Source organism: Schistocerca nitens, chromosome 4 (genome assembly GCF_023898315.1).
Source record: "Schistocerca nitens isolate TAMUIC-IGC-003100 chromosome 4, iqSchNite1.1, whole genome shotgun sequence".
Lineage (NCBI taxonomy): Eukaryota > Metazoa > Arthropoda > Insecta > Orthoptera > Acrididae > Schistocerca > Schistocerca nitens.
Window position 1 is genome coordinate 902,687,191 of NC_064617.1, and position 16,052 is coordinate 902,703,242.

The window sequence follows — 16,052 nt, forward strand, 5'->3', positions numbered from 1 at the left end:
ACCGAACTGTTGCAAATTCAGACCTTGCCTTTTATCTTGCGATGCGCTGAAGGGTTTTATCGCCGATATGTCACTGACTGACATTTAATTATAACAAATCATACCAGGAGTGACGTGTTTGTGATAAATATTCAACACGCCATATCCTTGAAACTGCATAACACGCAACTTGTAATAATAACACAATGGAATACTACGAAACCCAGTATGGCATCCGATTGCTATCGAGTTTCGTGGTAGCACTGAGTTCCATTGCGACGTCACGAACATTAGGCAGCCAGCAAACGCAATTCCTTTGCATCCTTGAGAGGCACAGTAAGCCTCCTACATGGGTAAAGGAGTCGTCGCATACGAGGTAGCCTCCAGGTCGAGTGATTTCCGCCGAGACGTTCCGTGCTTTCCAACGTTATAGAGAACCACTACCAGTCCTGCCAGGAGGCAGCAGCTCACAGAAGTGGTGTAAGCAGAATCACTGGCCTCTGGGAATGCCTACATTCTGATGCTGATTCTGATTCACTCAGGTGCTCGCGAAATCGAAGAGTCTGACGGCTGCCCTCTTGGCCGGAGTTTGCGTTTTAAAGTGGTTGTAGTTTTGGAACTCAGGAGTTAGTCATCCTTCGTGATCGACTAAGTTACGTTTCCGTTACGGAAGCCCACAAATCATTCTAAAGTGCGTTCCTGCGTGGGTATCGAGTTCTGTTTAGATACTTTCCTGTTTGTCTCTGCTTGTCTTGTGGAATAGTGAGCGTAGACCAGTTCTGTCAAACGAGGACTCACGGCAGAACGTGCAGCCATCAGCTGGCTGGAAATGTTCTACATCTACACCCATACTCCGCAAGCCACATCACGGTGTGTGGCGGAGGGTACCTTGTGAGTACCTCTATCGGTTCTCCCTTCTATTCCAGTCTCGCATTGTCCGTGGAAAGAAAGATTGTCGGTATGCCTCTGTGTGGGCTCTAATCTCTCTGATTTTATCCTCATGCTCTCCTCGCGAGATGTACGTAGGAGGAAGCAATATACTGCTAGACTCCTCGGTGAAGGTATGTTCTCAAAACTTCAACAAAAGCCCGTACCGAGCTACTGAGCGTCTCTCTTGCAGAGTCTTCCACTGGAGTTTATCTATTATCTCCGTAACGCTTTCGCGATTACTAAATGATCCTGTAACGAAGCGCGCTGTTCTCCGTTGGATCTTCTCTATCTTTTCTATCAACCCTATCTGGTACGGATCCCACACCGGTGAGCAGTATTCAAGCAGTGGCGAACAAGTGTACTGTAACCTACTTGCTTTGTTTTCGGACTGCATTTCCTTAGGATTCTTCCAATGAATCTGTCTGGCATCTGCTTTACCGACGATTAATTTTATATGGTCATTCCATTTTAAATCACTCCTAATGCGTACTCCCAGATAATTTATGGAATTAACTGCTTGCCGGCCGGGGTGGCCGAGCGGTTCTAGACGCTACAGTCTGGAACCGCGCGACCGCTACGGTCGCAGGTTCGAATCCTGCCTCGGGCATGGATGTGTGTGATGTCCTTAGGTTAGTTAGGTTTAAGTAGTTCTAAGTTCTAGGGGACTGATGACCTCAGATGTTAAGTCCCATAGTGCTCAGAGCCATTTGAACCATTTGAATTAACTGCTTCCAGTTGCTGACCTGCTATATTGTAGCTAAATGATAAAAGATCTTACTTTCTATGTATTCGTAGCACATTACTCTTGTCTACATTAAGATTAAATTGCCATTCCCTATACCATGCGTCAATTCGTTGCAGATGCTCCTGCATTTCAGTACAATTTTCCATTGATACAACCCCTCGATATACTACAGCATCATCCGCAAAAAGACTCGGTGAACTTCCGATGTCATCCACAAGGTCATTTAGGTATATTGTGAATAGCAACGGTCCTATGACACTCCCCTGCGGCACACCTGAAATGACTCTTACTTCGGAAGACTTCTCTCCATTGAGAATGACATGCTGCGTTCCGTTATCTAGGAACTCTTCAATCCAGGCACACAGTTGGTCTGATAGTCCATATGCTCTTACTCTGTTCATTAAACGACTGTGGGGAACTCTATCGAACGCCTTGCGGAAGTCAAGAAACACGGCATCTACCTGGGAATCCGTGTCTGTGGCCCTCTCAATCTCGTGGACGAATAGCGTGAGCTGGGTTTCACACGATCGTCATTTTTGAAACCCTTGCTGATTGCTACAGAGTAGATTTCTAGTCTCCTGAAAAGTCATTATACTCGAACATAATACGTGTCACAAAATTCTACAACTGATCGACGTTAGAGATATAGTTCTGCACATCTGTTCGACGTCCCTTCTTGAAAACGGGGATGCCCTGTGCCCTTTTCCAATCTTTTGGAACGCTACGCTCTTCTAGAGACCTACGGTACAGCGCTGCAAGAAGGGGTTGTTGCATAGAAGTGACGGACGTTGCTAACGTTGTTACTAATGGAGTTCATTGGTTTCGGTTCAGATTTGAGAGAGGTGCTTTTTTAGTGACCATTTGCACGTTGACTTTGAACAGTGATCACGTTTTGTTGTTAGGGTAATTATCAACGGTACTTGCCAATAGTCGGTTGGAGGTGGCCTGCAGACCTGTTGGCGGCGAACGTATTCCGGCCAAGTGGTCGGACCTCTGACTCTTTCCTGGAAGTACCGGGTGGTTATAATTAAAGTGCAGCTACTCACAGTTCCAGTATGGGCTGTATTTATCGTATGGCAGCGAAACTTGGTAGATAAGCCAATGGACTGATGCGGAACCGATTTATGCTGGAATAAATTAGTTCTAATTTCGACCAGCAGGTGTAAATCTGGCGCCGTGAATGCAAGAAATATGTACAGAAATACATATAATGGATGAGGAACAGGAGGCTGGCGACCCGTATTTATACCGATTTGGTATTATTTCGGGCCCGCCGATAAACGTTTTCAATCAAATCTGCGGTCCAGTACGTCGCGTAATTTGTGTGGCGCGTCTTACATCGCCAAGGGTCCGTGGGTTCTGGACGCGACCGTGAGTGTGATTTCGCGCGTCGCCACGGAAGCTTCAAATGGCTCCAAGCACTATGGGACTTAACATCTGTAGTCATCCGTCCCCTACACTTAGAACTACTTAAACCGCACTAGCCTAAGGACACCACACACATCGATGCTCGAGGCAGGATTCGAACCTGCGACCGCAGGAGCAGCGCGGTTCCGCCCTGAAGCGCCTAGAACCGCTCGGTCGCAGCGGCCGGCACAAGCCACGGAAGCCCCAAGGAAGGACGACAGGAACGTTCCAGAGCTACTCCTGGTCACATCCTACTGGACTCTCCAGTTTACGATTCCTTGATGCTAGAAGAGAAACAGCCGCTTTTAGGCACCGCTGCACCGCTGTGTACGATGCGTTGCGTGGTTTGGCGATAGTTAGCTTCCTGAGGGCAGTGCGTGCAACATTCTCACGACCAGCCAAAACAAAAGGTACTGGCCAACTAACGCAGAAGTATATGGCGCCTCGTTGACGAAGGGAAGAGGGACGACATCGGGATAAGAACAAATAGAATGAAGGGAAATAGGTCTAGTAAACTGTTGTTTTGTCTTCAGAGCCGAAGCGGATTCTGAAAGGACGGCTGGAAGTCCAGTACCGAATCTGCCGTACAGCTGTGGAACCGGACATACTCCAGGACACTGACGACTCGCTTTCTGACTCAGAAGACTCGTGAACCCAGTGCAGCAAAGAAACTGGGAGCCACTGAAATGTTAAAAAAAGGAAGAACATGGTTTGATATCCCGAAGCAGGCGGAGTTACACGGGAACGGAGCACATGCTGTGATTGGGGAAACAAGTCCAACATGTGCTGTTCAAATGAACGAACCGGACTATTTCCTGAAGTGATTTACGAAAGTCACGGGAAACATATATCTGGAAGCTCAGATAGATGCGAGTCCGCTGTGCAAACCACTCGATCTGAGATTACAGAAGTTTAATTAAAAACTTAATTGTTGACTCCTCGAAATATTTTAGTATCAATGACTAGTCTCTTCCTTATTCATCTCTCTTTTGTTATTTTCACCAACATTCCGTCTTAACAATGCTTTAAGGCAAGTAATAGTTTACATCTACACGTGTACTGTGCTATTCACACTTAACTGCCTGCCGGCCGCGGTGGTCTAGCGGTTCTCGCGCTGCAGTCCGGAACCGCGGGACTGCTTCGGTCGCAGGTTCGAATCCTGCCTCGGGCATGGGTGTGTGTGATGTCCTTAGGTTAGTTAGGTTTAAGTAGTTCTAAGTTCTAGGGGACTTACGACCAAAGATGTTGCGTCCCATAGTGCGCAGAGCCATTTGAACCATTTGAACTTAACTGCCTGGCAGAGGGTTCAACGAATCATTTTCATACTACTTCTCTACCATTCCGCTCTCGAATGGCGCGTGGGAAAAAGGAACACCTAAAACTTTCCGTTCGAGCTCTGATTTCTCTCATTTTATTATGATGATCATTTGTGTGGTGTCACCGACAGACACCACACTTGCTAGGTGGCAGCCTTTACATCGGCCGCGGTCCGCTAGTATACGTCGGACCCGCGTGTCGCCACTATCAGTGATTGCAGACCGAGCGCCGCCACACGGCAGGTCTAGTCTAGAGAGACTCCCTAGCACTCGCCCCAGTTGTACAGCCGACTTTGCTAGCGATGGTTCACTGTCTACATACGCTCTCATTTGCCGAGACGACAGTTTAGCATAGCCTTCAGCTACGTCATTTGCTACGACCTAGCAAGGCGCTATATTCAGTTACTACGAATGTATTCTGAACGGATAATATTATGAATCATGTACCGTCAAGAGCGACGTTCATCATTAATAGATTAAAGTTAAGTATCAAACTAATTACGTCCGCTTTCTGAATTCTAATTCCTTGTCATGTTCCAGACCTCACGTCAGTATAGTTCTTCCCTCCTCACGCCAGCCTGCGTGAGCTAAAACGTGTGCATTTCGGCCTCCTCTAGTAACACGGTGTTGGCTCTTCTGCCAACACAACAATTTCTCCCTATGTAGGTGGGTGTCAGCAAAATATTTTTGCATTCGGAAGAGAAAGTTGGTGATTGAAATTTCGTAAATAGATCTCGCCGCAAAGAAAACCGCTTTTGTTTCAGTGACTGCCACCCCAACTCGCGTATCATATCAGTGACTCTCTCACCCCTGTTTCGCGGTACCACGAAACGAGCTGCCATTCTTTGCACTTTTTCGATGTCCTCCGTCAATCCTACCTAATAAGAATCCCACACCGCGCAGCAATATTCCAGTAGAGGACGGACAAGTGTAATGTAGGCTGTCTCTTTAGTGGGTTTGTCGCGTCTTCTAAGTGTTCTGCCAACAAGGCACAGTCTTTGTTTCACCTTCCGAACATTATCTACGTGGTCTTTCCAATTTAAGTTGATCGTAATTGTAATTCCTAGTTATTTATTCGAATTGACAGCCCTTAGATTAGTTCAATTTATCGTATACCCAAAATTTATCGGATTTCTTTTAGTACCCATGTGGATGACCTCGCACTTTTCTTTTTTTAGTGCCAGTTGCCACTCTTCGCATCATACAGAAATTCTCTCTAGATAGTTATTCTTATGGACAAGATAAACAGCATTGGAGTGGCAATTGAGGAAAAAATGGCTAAAAATCGTAAGAAAATACTCAGTTTTTTATTAGTTTTCGTCATTATTATTATTATTATTATTATTATTATTATTATTATTATTATTATTACTAGATTTTTCTCTTGCAATATTCGGTGGTGTGTAATTTAGACCAGTAAATTAGTTAGTTAAGTACTATATATTTCTTAGAAGAAACGTTTGCGGATCAACTCACGCTCCAAGAACAGTCGTCTGCCGGCAGGTAACAAGATAACAAAAAGTCGATGGATACTGCAACAAATAACCAAAAGTCTACAACCTGGTTTAAGATAGTGGAAGATTACTAAAGATGAATAAATACATCAAATAAGGTGAACGCAGGACAGGAAATGTGTACTGTTGACCCAAACTCTTGTATGATTCGCTGACGCAGGGCATAAAATGTTTTCCTGCTCCTACCCGAATATACATAATTACGAAAAGATTAAAATGGTAGCGCCGGGCGAAAAAACACTTGAGGCATTGGCGTCTGCTCTGTAGTGGGTCCTGGCAAGTCTAGAATTACTTCCGGAAGAGGTCGAGCACGTACAACACCACACACAAAGTATTACATTACATTATTAAAACTTTAACAATGTTGAATACTTAACGTGGAAACAATAAATGACCACAGGAATGTCACTGTATTGTTTACTAATACAGAACGCTACAACTTTTCATTTGATATAATACGAAATAATATCTTAATATACAATTGACTCTAAACTTTGATACACATTTCTGGCTTCCAATATAACTCACTGCCGTGTTTGAAGTCAGACGATGCTGTCGTCATAAGCGATGATTAACGAGTGGGGTGAGCGCCACTGTGCTCTGACGTAAGCAATCTTCCGGCAGCGATGGAGTATGGAACGTTTTGAGGGCGTATCTTCGCTGACGACTCTCACGCGTTGCTGCGTCAGGAAGCGACTGCCCTTACCCGTGTTTCTGTCGCGCGGTACCAACTTTGCTATGAGACCTCGTTCTTATGACGACACGAAAAAAAAGTATAAGTAAAAATCTTGACAATTATTACAGTTGACCGTCAACATTTCTTTGGAAACCAAAACAGCGTTATCTGTGCGAGGAAGGTACGCTACATTTTTCATAGACAACGACTAACGCTTCATTAGACCTATAATTTCTTAATCGATTTGCAGATCTTGCAGGGCAGAATATTCTGTCTGAGTGAAGTTGTCAACGCAATCCTACAAAAACGCCGTTTGGACGCTGTTTTGTAGAACAGAATCCTTGGACGCATTGAAGCGGCACAGATGTACGGTACGGTTTCGACAGAAATTAACGTGACACGGTGTCCTTTCACGGTCTTGGTGGCAGAAGTGTTCGCCGTAGGCCAATGAAATGTCGACCAAGCCTAACATTCGCACGACAGGCCCAGCACTTGAGCGTAACTGTAGGGCGAAAGCTAACGATTTCTACAGATCTTATTGCTGCAGAAGCTGCAGTGGGCAGGTTGAACTTACCGAGACAGGAATGGGATTTCACATGCGATGTTGTGGCGAATAATCTCATCTGTGAGCAGGGATGGGACGGAAATCTGTGACAGTATTTACGTCACGTCTATACATTTCTTTCTGATGTGGGTCGAAGCAGTACAACATTTGCATCGCCGTTTCCGAGTACAATGTCTGTCAGTTGGCCTTAAGCATTGTGTGTCCCCTCTCAGTGGTTCCAAGACGAGCGTCGAGGACGGACCATGTGTGGGGAAAAGCGCTCCGTAAAGGTGCTGAACACAAGGTATAGCACAATCGTGATAATCTATAGAGCTGAGCAGGTCACTTGTAACACTGTGAAAAAAGTCCAAAAGAAGTAACTAACCTGATTCCATGTCCTCTCTGGCCGGTATGAGGATCCAAGTAGGGTGACGAACTGTAACCAGTGCATTCGAGATGAGGCTCATATGGTTCAAATGACTCTAAGCACTATGGGACTTAACATCTGAGGTCATCACTCCCCCTAGACTTAGAACTACCTAAACCTAACTAAGCTAAGGACATCACACACACCCATAAATGTGTATTTACGTGAGGGAATGTCATGATACTTTCATAAATCGTTCCCTAAATATATGAGTAGTAACTTGTTTTGTGTTCACTGTGTGTTAGTCGTAGCTCACCGTCAAGAGCTGACAATAAATACTTCTTTGTCACGAGCAGTTTCCTAGTTTCAGTCTTCAGACCAACATCAAATGTCCTATATGCTATTGGCGGTGACCTAAGACCATTTCATAAATTTTTACGAAATAAAGGGTCCTATCTACACATAACTAAACGTGAACCTTTGTGCATTTCCTTAACGACAGTATTCAGATTTCAGCTTCTCGCTGTCCCGACCACAGAAGCAAAGTTGTTAAAGAAAGATACGTCATGTTGTTGTGATAAGCCAATTAGGAAATGACATTTATTACATGAGAATAACAATCTTGATACTTGATGTTATTAAACGGCAGGCGAAAAAAACTTACAACTTGCCGATGTAAATTATAGCGACAATGATGAGATGGTAGTTACGGAATCTGTATTTTAAATAGTTGAAAGTGTGGATTCGTCAAAGATTCAGCGATTCTTTTTTTTTTTTTTTTTCATTCCATCATAGTTCCACAAAGTTGTACAGTTCTCCAGTCAAGGATCATAAATTAACGTTTCAGTACTTTTCAGCTTTCTTTTACGGGCGTGTGGTACGGTAAGACGTCAGTCACCTGTTGTCATTGCGGTCTTCAGTACGAAGGCTGGTTTGATGCAGCTCTCTCTATTTATACTGTGCAAGCGTCTTCCAACTCCGAATAACTACTGCAACTTATATCCTTCTGAATCTGCTTATTGTATTCATCTCTTGATCTCCCTCTACGATCTTAGCCCTTCCCCCTTCTCACTTCCGTCTAGTACTAAATTTGTGATCCCATGATGTCTCAGAATGTATCCTGTCAATCGATCCCTTCTTTTGGTCAAATTGTGTCACAAATTTCATGTTTCCCCAATTCTATTCAGTACCTCCTCAATAGTTACGTAATCTACCCATCTAATCTTCAGTATTGTCCTGGAGAACCAAATTTCAAAATCTTACGTTCCTTTCTTGTCCAAACAGTTTATCGCCCATGTTTCACTTCCAGACATGGCTACACTCCAGATAAATACCTTCAGAAAAGATTTCCTCACACTTAAATCTATGTTCGATGTTAACAAATTTCTCTTCTTCAGAAATACTTTTCTTGCCTTTGTCAGTCTACATTTAATATCCTCCCTACTTCGGCCATCATCAGTTATTTTTCTGCCCAAATAACAAAACTCATCTACTACTTTAAATGTATCGTTTCCTAACCTAATTCCATTAGCATCGCCTTGTTTAATTCGACTACATTCCATTAGCCTCGCCGTGTGGGATTAGCCGAGCGGTCTGGGGCGCTGCAGTCATGGACTGTGCAGCTGATCCCGGCGGAGGTTCGAGTCCTCCCTCGGGCATGGGTGTGTGTGTTTGTCCTTAGGATACTTTAGGTTAATTAGTGTGTAAGCTTAGAGACTGATGACCTTAGCAGTTAAGTCCCTTAAGATTTCACACACATTTCACATCCATTAGCCTTGTTTTGCTTCTGTTGATGGTCGTCTTACATTCACCTTTCAAGGCGCTGTTCATTCTGTTCAACTTTTCTGTCAAGTCCTTTGCTGTCTCTGACAGAATTACAGTGTCGTCGGCAAACCTCAAAGTATTTCTTTTCCTTGAACTTTAATTCCCGTTCCAAATTTTGCTTTAGTTTCCTTTACTGCTTGTTAAATGTACAGATTGAATAACATCGGGGATATGCTACAAATCTGGCTCACTCCCTTCTCAACCACTGCTTTCCTTTCACGCCCCTCGACTCGTAGAACTGCCGTCTGGTTTCTGTACAAGTTATAAATAACCTGTTTTTACCCCTGCTACCTTCAGAAGTTCAAGGACAGTATTCCCGTCTACATTGTCAAAAGCTTTCGCTAGGTGTACAAATTCTATAAACTTATGTTTTCCTCACCTTAAGTTATAACATAAGATGTAGGGTCAGTATTGCCTCTTGTGTTCCTACATTTCTCCGGAATCCAAAACTGATCATCCCCGTGGTCGGCTTATACCAGTTTTTCCATTCGACTGTAAAGAATTCGTGTTAGTGTTTTGCAATCATGATTTATGAATGTGATTCTTCGGTAATACACTTGTCAGTACATGCTATCTTTTGGAGTTTTTACATTCTTCTTGAAGTCTGAAGGTATTTCTTGCACACCAGATGGAAGAGTTCTGTCATGCCGGCCGCGGTGGTCTCGCGGTTCTAGGCGCGCAGTCCGGAACCGTGCGACTGCTACGGTCGCAGGTTCGAATCCTGCCTCGGGCATGGATGTGTGTGATGTACTTAGGTTAGTTAGGTTTAAGTAGTTCTAAGTTCTAGGGGACTGATGACCTCAGCAGTTTAGTCCCATAGTGCTCAGAGCCATTTGAACCATTTGAAGTTCTCTCATGGATGGCTCCCTCAAGGCTGCAAGTAGTTCTGACGGAATGTCGTCCAGTCCCGAGGCGTTGTTCCACTCTGTTTGTATATATTACTGGCCATTAAAATTGCTACACCACGAAGATGACGTGCTACAGACGCGAAATTTAACAGACAGGAAGAAGATGCTGTGATGTGCAAATGAGCATTCACGCAAGGTTGGCGCCGATGGCGACACCTACAACGTGCTGACATGAGGAAAGTTTCCAACCGATTTCTCATACACAAACAGCAGTTGACCGGCGTTGCCTGGTGAAACGTTGTTGTGATGCCTCGTTTAAGGAGTAGAAATGCGTACCATCACGTTTCCGACTTTGATAAAGGTCGGATTGTAGCCTATCGCGATTGCGGTTTATCGTATCGCGACATTGCTGCTCGCGTTAGTCGAGATCCAATGACTGTTAGCAGAATATGGAATCGTTGGGTTCGGGAGGGTAATACGGAACGCCGTGCTGGATCCCAACGGCCTCGTATCACTAGAAGTCGAGATGACAGGCACCTTATCCGCATGCCTGTAACGGATCGTGCAGCCACGTCTAGATCCGTGAGCCAACAGATGGGGACGTTTGCAAGACGACAACCATCTGCACGAACAGTACGACGATGTGTGCAGCAGCATGGACTATCAGCTCGGAGACCATGGCTGCGGTTACCCTTGACGCTGCATCGAAGACAGGAGCGCCTACGATGGTTTACTCAACGACGAACTTGGGTGCACGAATGGCAAAACGTCATTTTTCGGATGAATCCAGATTCTGTTTACAGCATCATGATGGTCGCATCCGTGTTTGGTGACATCACGGTGAACGCACATTGGAAGCGCGTATTCGTCATCGCCATACTGGCGTATGACCCGGCGTGATGGTATGGGGTGCCATTGGTTACACGTCTCGGTCACCTCTTTTTCGCATTGACGGCACTTTGAACAGTGGACGTTTCATTTCAGCTGTGTTAAGACCCGTGGCTCTACCCTTCATTAGATTCCGGCGAAACCCTAAATTTCAGCAGGACAATGCACGACCGCATGTTGCAGGTCCTGTACGGGCCTTTCTGGATACAGAAAATGTTCGACTGATGCCCTGGCCAGCACATTCTCCAGATCTGTCACCAATTGAAAACGTCTGATCAATGGTGGCCGAGGAACTGGCTCGTCACAATACGCCAGTCACTACTCTTGATGAACTGTGGCATCGTGTTGAAGCTGCATGGGCAGCTGTACCTGTACACGCCATCCAAGCTCTGTTTGACTCAATGCCCAGACGAATCAGCGCCGTTAATATGGCCAGAGGTGGTTGTTGTCGGTACTGAATTCTCAAGATCTATGCACCCAAATTGCGTGAAAATGTAATCACATGTCAGTTCTAGTATAATATATTTGTGCAATGAATACCCGTTTATCATCTGCATTTCTTGTTGGTGTAGAAATTTTAATGGCCAGTATTTTATTAATATTAGCACATTGGAACTTGTCATACATTTCCAATGACTAACATTAGATATAATAAGAAGTTGCAGTACATTCTATCTGTTACGACTGCTTCAGTGGATGGCAGCCAGTTCACATAGAAGAGAAGGGTGAGAGGGGGTGGGGGGGGGGAGAGGGGGCGAGAGAGAGGTGGTAGGAGGAAGGGGATAGAGAGAGGAAGAGGCGAAGGAGGGGAAGCAGGGTGTGATTCTTCTTTGTCTTACGCACCTACCTGTGACTGAGTGACGTCAGCCACGAAGGCGGATCAAGAAGCTTGTGATGTGACGTGAGGTGAGTTGAGGCAGCTCGTAGCGTTACACGGTCGGCTCGTGCCGCCTCAGTCACCCTTCTGGGGTAGGGACGTTCTCGTTCCGCGAACCGCGGCCGCTGGGGAAGTACCGGTGTGTGGCGTGGCGAGGCGCGGCGCGGCGCGGTCTGTCTGCCCCGCCACCTGCCTGCAGACGTGGTCCTTTTTCAGGACAACGATCAAGGACTCAGTAGGCGCCGCCGACGGCTGCCGAGAGGTTGGCGCCGGGCCGGCCGGCGTACGCACGCCGCGGCTACGCTCAGAAGGCCAGCGGCTGCCGCTCGCCCGACAAGGTCGCGGGTTCGCTACCCACTGCGGCGCTGCGCAGCTCTGCTCTGCCTGCGGTTGGTCTTCTCGCAGCTCGTTACGTTCCTTTCCCACCTCCGTCTACACCTGTCGTGTTTTGAACCAGTAATCAGGCACGAGACGTTAAGCGTTCCAGAAGATTTTGAAAAGAACTTTATTACGCCCCCGAAGAATGCATGAGCGGAGACATTACCGCATCGTCAATTTAGTGTGCCTGCGACTGTAGCGGAACCGCGGCTCCAGACTGTAGCGCTTAGAACCGCAAGGCCACTTCTGCTGGCATGTCAGCAAGGCGACCGCTCGCGATAAGCGTTTTCCGGCCAATGGATTTGTTTTTAATTTATTGTTCCTTTTCCGTATACAAGAGGTGGAAGAAATGCAGTAATCATTTTTGCCATGAAGCAAACAAAACCTCTCTTTTTTTTTCAATTAAAGAAAAGCTAGCAGTAACAAAAAATTATTAAATTAGAAAGAAAGTGGTGAGAGCATCAGTCTAGAAAGCATTTAAAAACTGGTAAGGCGCCCGCTCGCGAAAAAATAAGGGAAAAGAGTGGCTAACTCACATGCCTAGTAAGCAGGAGACCCGGGTTCGATTCCCGGCCCTGGTTAAATTTTCACTCGCCGTTTCAGTCTGTATACATCAAGATCAAAATCACTTTCTTATGTTGTCACACCTTGAAATTGTTGCTCAAATTTTTCCATAAGGGATAATAAAATATGTGAACAACATTGAAACTTTGTACACAACGGCATCTCGCACAGACGATAATCTAGCAAAATGAGCTTGATTTCCTTTCTCTAGCCGCCATTTAGAGTATCTTCCGTTTTGCGCAAGCAGGTAATATTCCTCGCACAGGGGATTGAGAAGCGAAGATATTGTCGGTGCTACACACGACCGACTCGCCGTTGCTGCTATTAATGGCACCGATGTTAAAGCTGACCCTCCCGTATTTCACAGTTGGCGCCTCTCCCGTCTTGTCGCGACCGAACTGTTTGTTGGTGGTGGACCAGACAGCGGGGTTATCGGTGCCACCAGGTTAGGTAAGGACGGGGAAGGAAGACGGTCGTCCCCTTTCAAAGGAACCAACCCGGCATTCACCTGAACCGATTTAAGGAAATTACGGAAAACCTAAGGTTTGAACCGTCGACCTCTCGAAAGTGAATCCAGTGTGCTAACAACTGCGCCACCTCGCACCGTCGCGACCGAACGATGGGTGCGCATTTTCCTCACCCCTCACCACGCCGCAGATGCTCTGCTCACTAGTAAGGCGGGCCGCAAGATGAGACGCAGGCACGAGAGGTGACGCAGGGGGGCTCACGCCAAATTCCTCACGGCAGCGGGAGTCACGGCGACAATCATCTCTAGTTGGATCGCAGTTTCAATACGCAGTCTGCTGAGGAACTTTCGCTCTGGCAGAGATCGCGACTACTTCTACTATATTAATAGATAAAAGTTCAGAATCGGATTCCGATTCTGAGTTTGAGTTCGAAACGGTGTGTTACATCGCTTTGATGAAACAAAAAGCAGAAAAAAGTGCGTACATGAAACGAAGAATAAGTCAGGGGGAATTCGCTTTAACTAAGGTATTTGGTGATGGAAAAATTCACGAACTATTTTAGATTTAACCGTGATCAATTCCAAGAAGTGCATGGTCTCATCAAGAATGACATTGACAGACAGGGATGCAATGATACAAGGCCGATTGGAACCAAGGAGAAACTAGCTGTGTTTTTAAGGTAAGCTATTATGATTAACATATATCTCTATATATAAAAAATTTCTGTTGGTTTTTGTATAGCCACTAACCTCCGAAAGCTCTTGACTGGTTGCTTTGAAATTTTGACACAACGTTTTTCACATGTTTAACAAAGTTTAAGTGTGGCTGGCCACGGGTTCTCACACCGAAGAAGGCATGAGGAGGAGCATATGGCGTGAGTCATAAGGGGCAGAGTAGCTGGTGACAAAAGCCCTTGCTGTCACCAGGGCTACTGTGTATATAACGAGAAGTGGGCAGATTTCATTATTATCAATTAACAGAAACCGTATTTTCGTAGCAGAAACAGAATCCTATTAATCATCAGGACTATCCAACAACAAATCAATTTAAACAGTGCTCATAGAACTTTGTGTCATTCTCTTAACACACACAAAATATATATATATATATATATATATATATATATATATATACTCGGACGACAGTTTCGATTCTATATTGATATCAAAGACGTTGTTAAATCCATCTATTCCGTTTTCACTGGTAGGTATGGAGGGCTACACGCTAGTAAGGAAGGATATTGTAAGGAACCTAGGCATCTTTTTTGATAAACATTTAACCAGGACAGAGCACATCACGAAAATTTGCTACAGAATTTTAACAATGTCAATGTAGAATGTTAACATCGAATTACAATGCAACTTATCATTTCGTATGTCCGTTTCCTTGACCACTTCCTCCCACTTCTCAGCTTTCAGCTTCGTTTTCAAGTAATGTTCATGGCTTGTATCATACAGAACTTTGCGAACACGTACGGCTTCAATTAGCTTTTCCTCCATTTCGAACTACCAACAGGCAGAACCACCGTGAGCCTCGCAGTAAACTGCGTACAGGAGACTGCGGTCCGCAGGGTCACCGAGCGCAGGAACTGCGTCACGTCACGCTGTGCTCTAACGTGCGCAGGACCATTCAGTTGTGTGGTTCGCAAAAACCCACCGTGAGTCGCCCTGCGTCTCCTCACGGACCTGCTTCTCATCTTGCGGCCAGCCTAAGAGTGTGGGCAGGCGAGAGTGCTCACGCTCAAAATCAGCGAGTTGTTAAGCTCTGCGCTACAGAGTGGGAATGCGATTCGTGCGGCACATGCCATTCAAGGGCACTATAGCAGTTCCTCCTTAGACCGGACGGCATTACGCCCTGTCTCGCTGTAGTGGTCTCGAGATCGTGGACTGCGTCACGACACCCCACTGCTAACGCGAAGCGGATTATTACAGCGTAAGTGAATGTGGATGGCGGGACTGGCTTTGGAACGCTCTTCCTCTCCTGAGTGAGTTCAGCACAGCAGCGCTCGGTCCTGGCTCCCGGCTGGCAGAAGCGAGCGGTGTCGGTATTTGGACCGGAAGCAGAGCAGCAGGTGGGGCGCGGTGCAGACGCGGGTTGGCAGTATGCAAACAGCGGCCGAGCGCGCGATGCGCCGGCACGCGGCGTAAACAGAGTGGCGGGGCACTACGTGTGGCACGGCCGCGAGGCACTTTGTCCTGCTGGGCTGGACGCCCGCCAGCGGCCGAGCTGGTAAACACGGCGAGAGGCGCCCGCCTGCATCGCGCCACGCCACGCCGCGCTCTGAATTCGCAGGCCGCGTCACTGCGCAGTCTTTCGAAGCCAGCACGTCCTGCAGTGTGTTTCCCTTCTTTCTACTGGTAGTCATTTTCATCTTGGTTTACACTGAGGTGACAAAGTAATGAGATAGCGAGATGCACAGATATACAGTCATGGAAATAAGTATTCATCCATAGGTGGTGACAAACTACGATGGTGTGTTGGGATGGTAAATCACCCACAGCGCCGATACGAATAAGTACCTTGATAACCGTGTTCTTGGTAATGAAGCTTCCCGTATGCCATGAATCTATTTTAGGAAAATAAAATATGTTACACTCCGCACGGTCGACGACAGGGTTGGGTCAAATGGCTCTGAGCACTTACAAGGGAACCTCCCCATCGCACCCCCCTCAGATTTAGTTATAAATTGACACAGTGGATAGGCCTTGAAAAACTGAACACAGGTCAA

At 46.0% G+C, this 16,052-nt stretch overlaps 1 protein-coding gene across 1 annotated transcript in view; it reads left to right on the forward strand.

The window, feature by feature from the left end:
* The window catches only part of LOC126253459 (dorsal-ventral patterning protein Sog-like), a 534,492-nt gene that overhangs the window by 142,140 nt on the left and 376,300 nt on the right, over positions 1-16,052 (forward strand). The gene's annotated exons all lie outside the window — the stretch shown is intronic.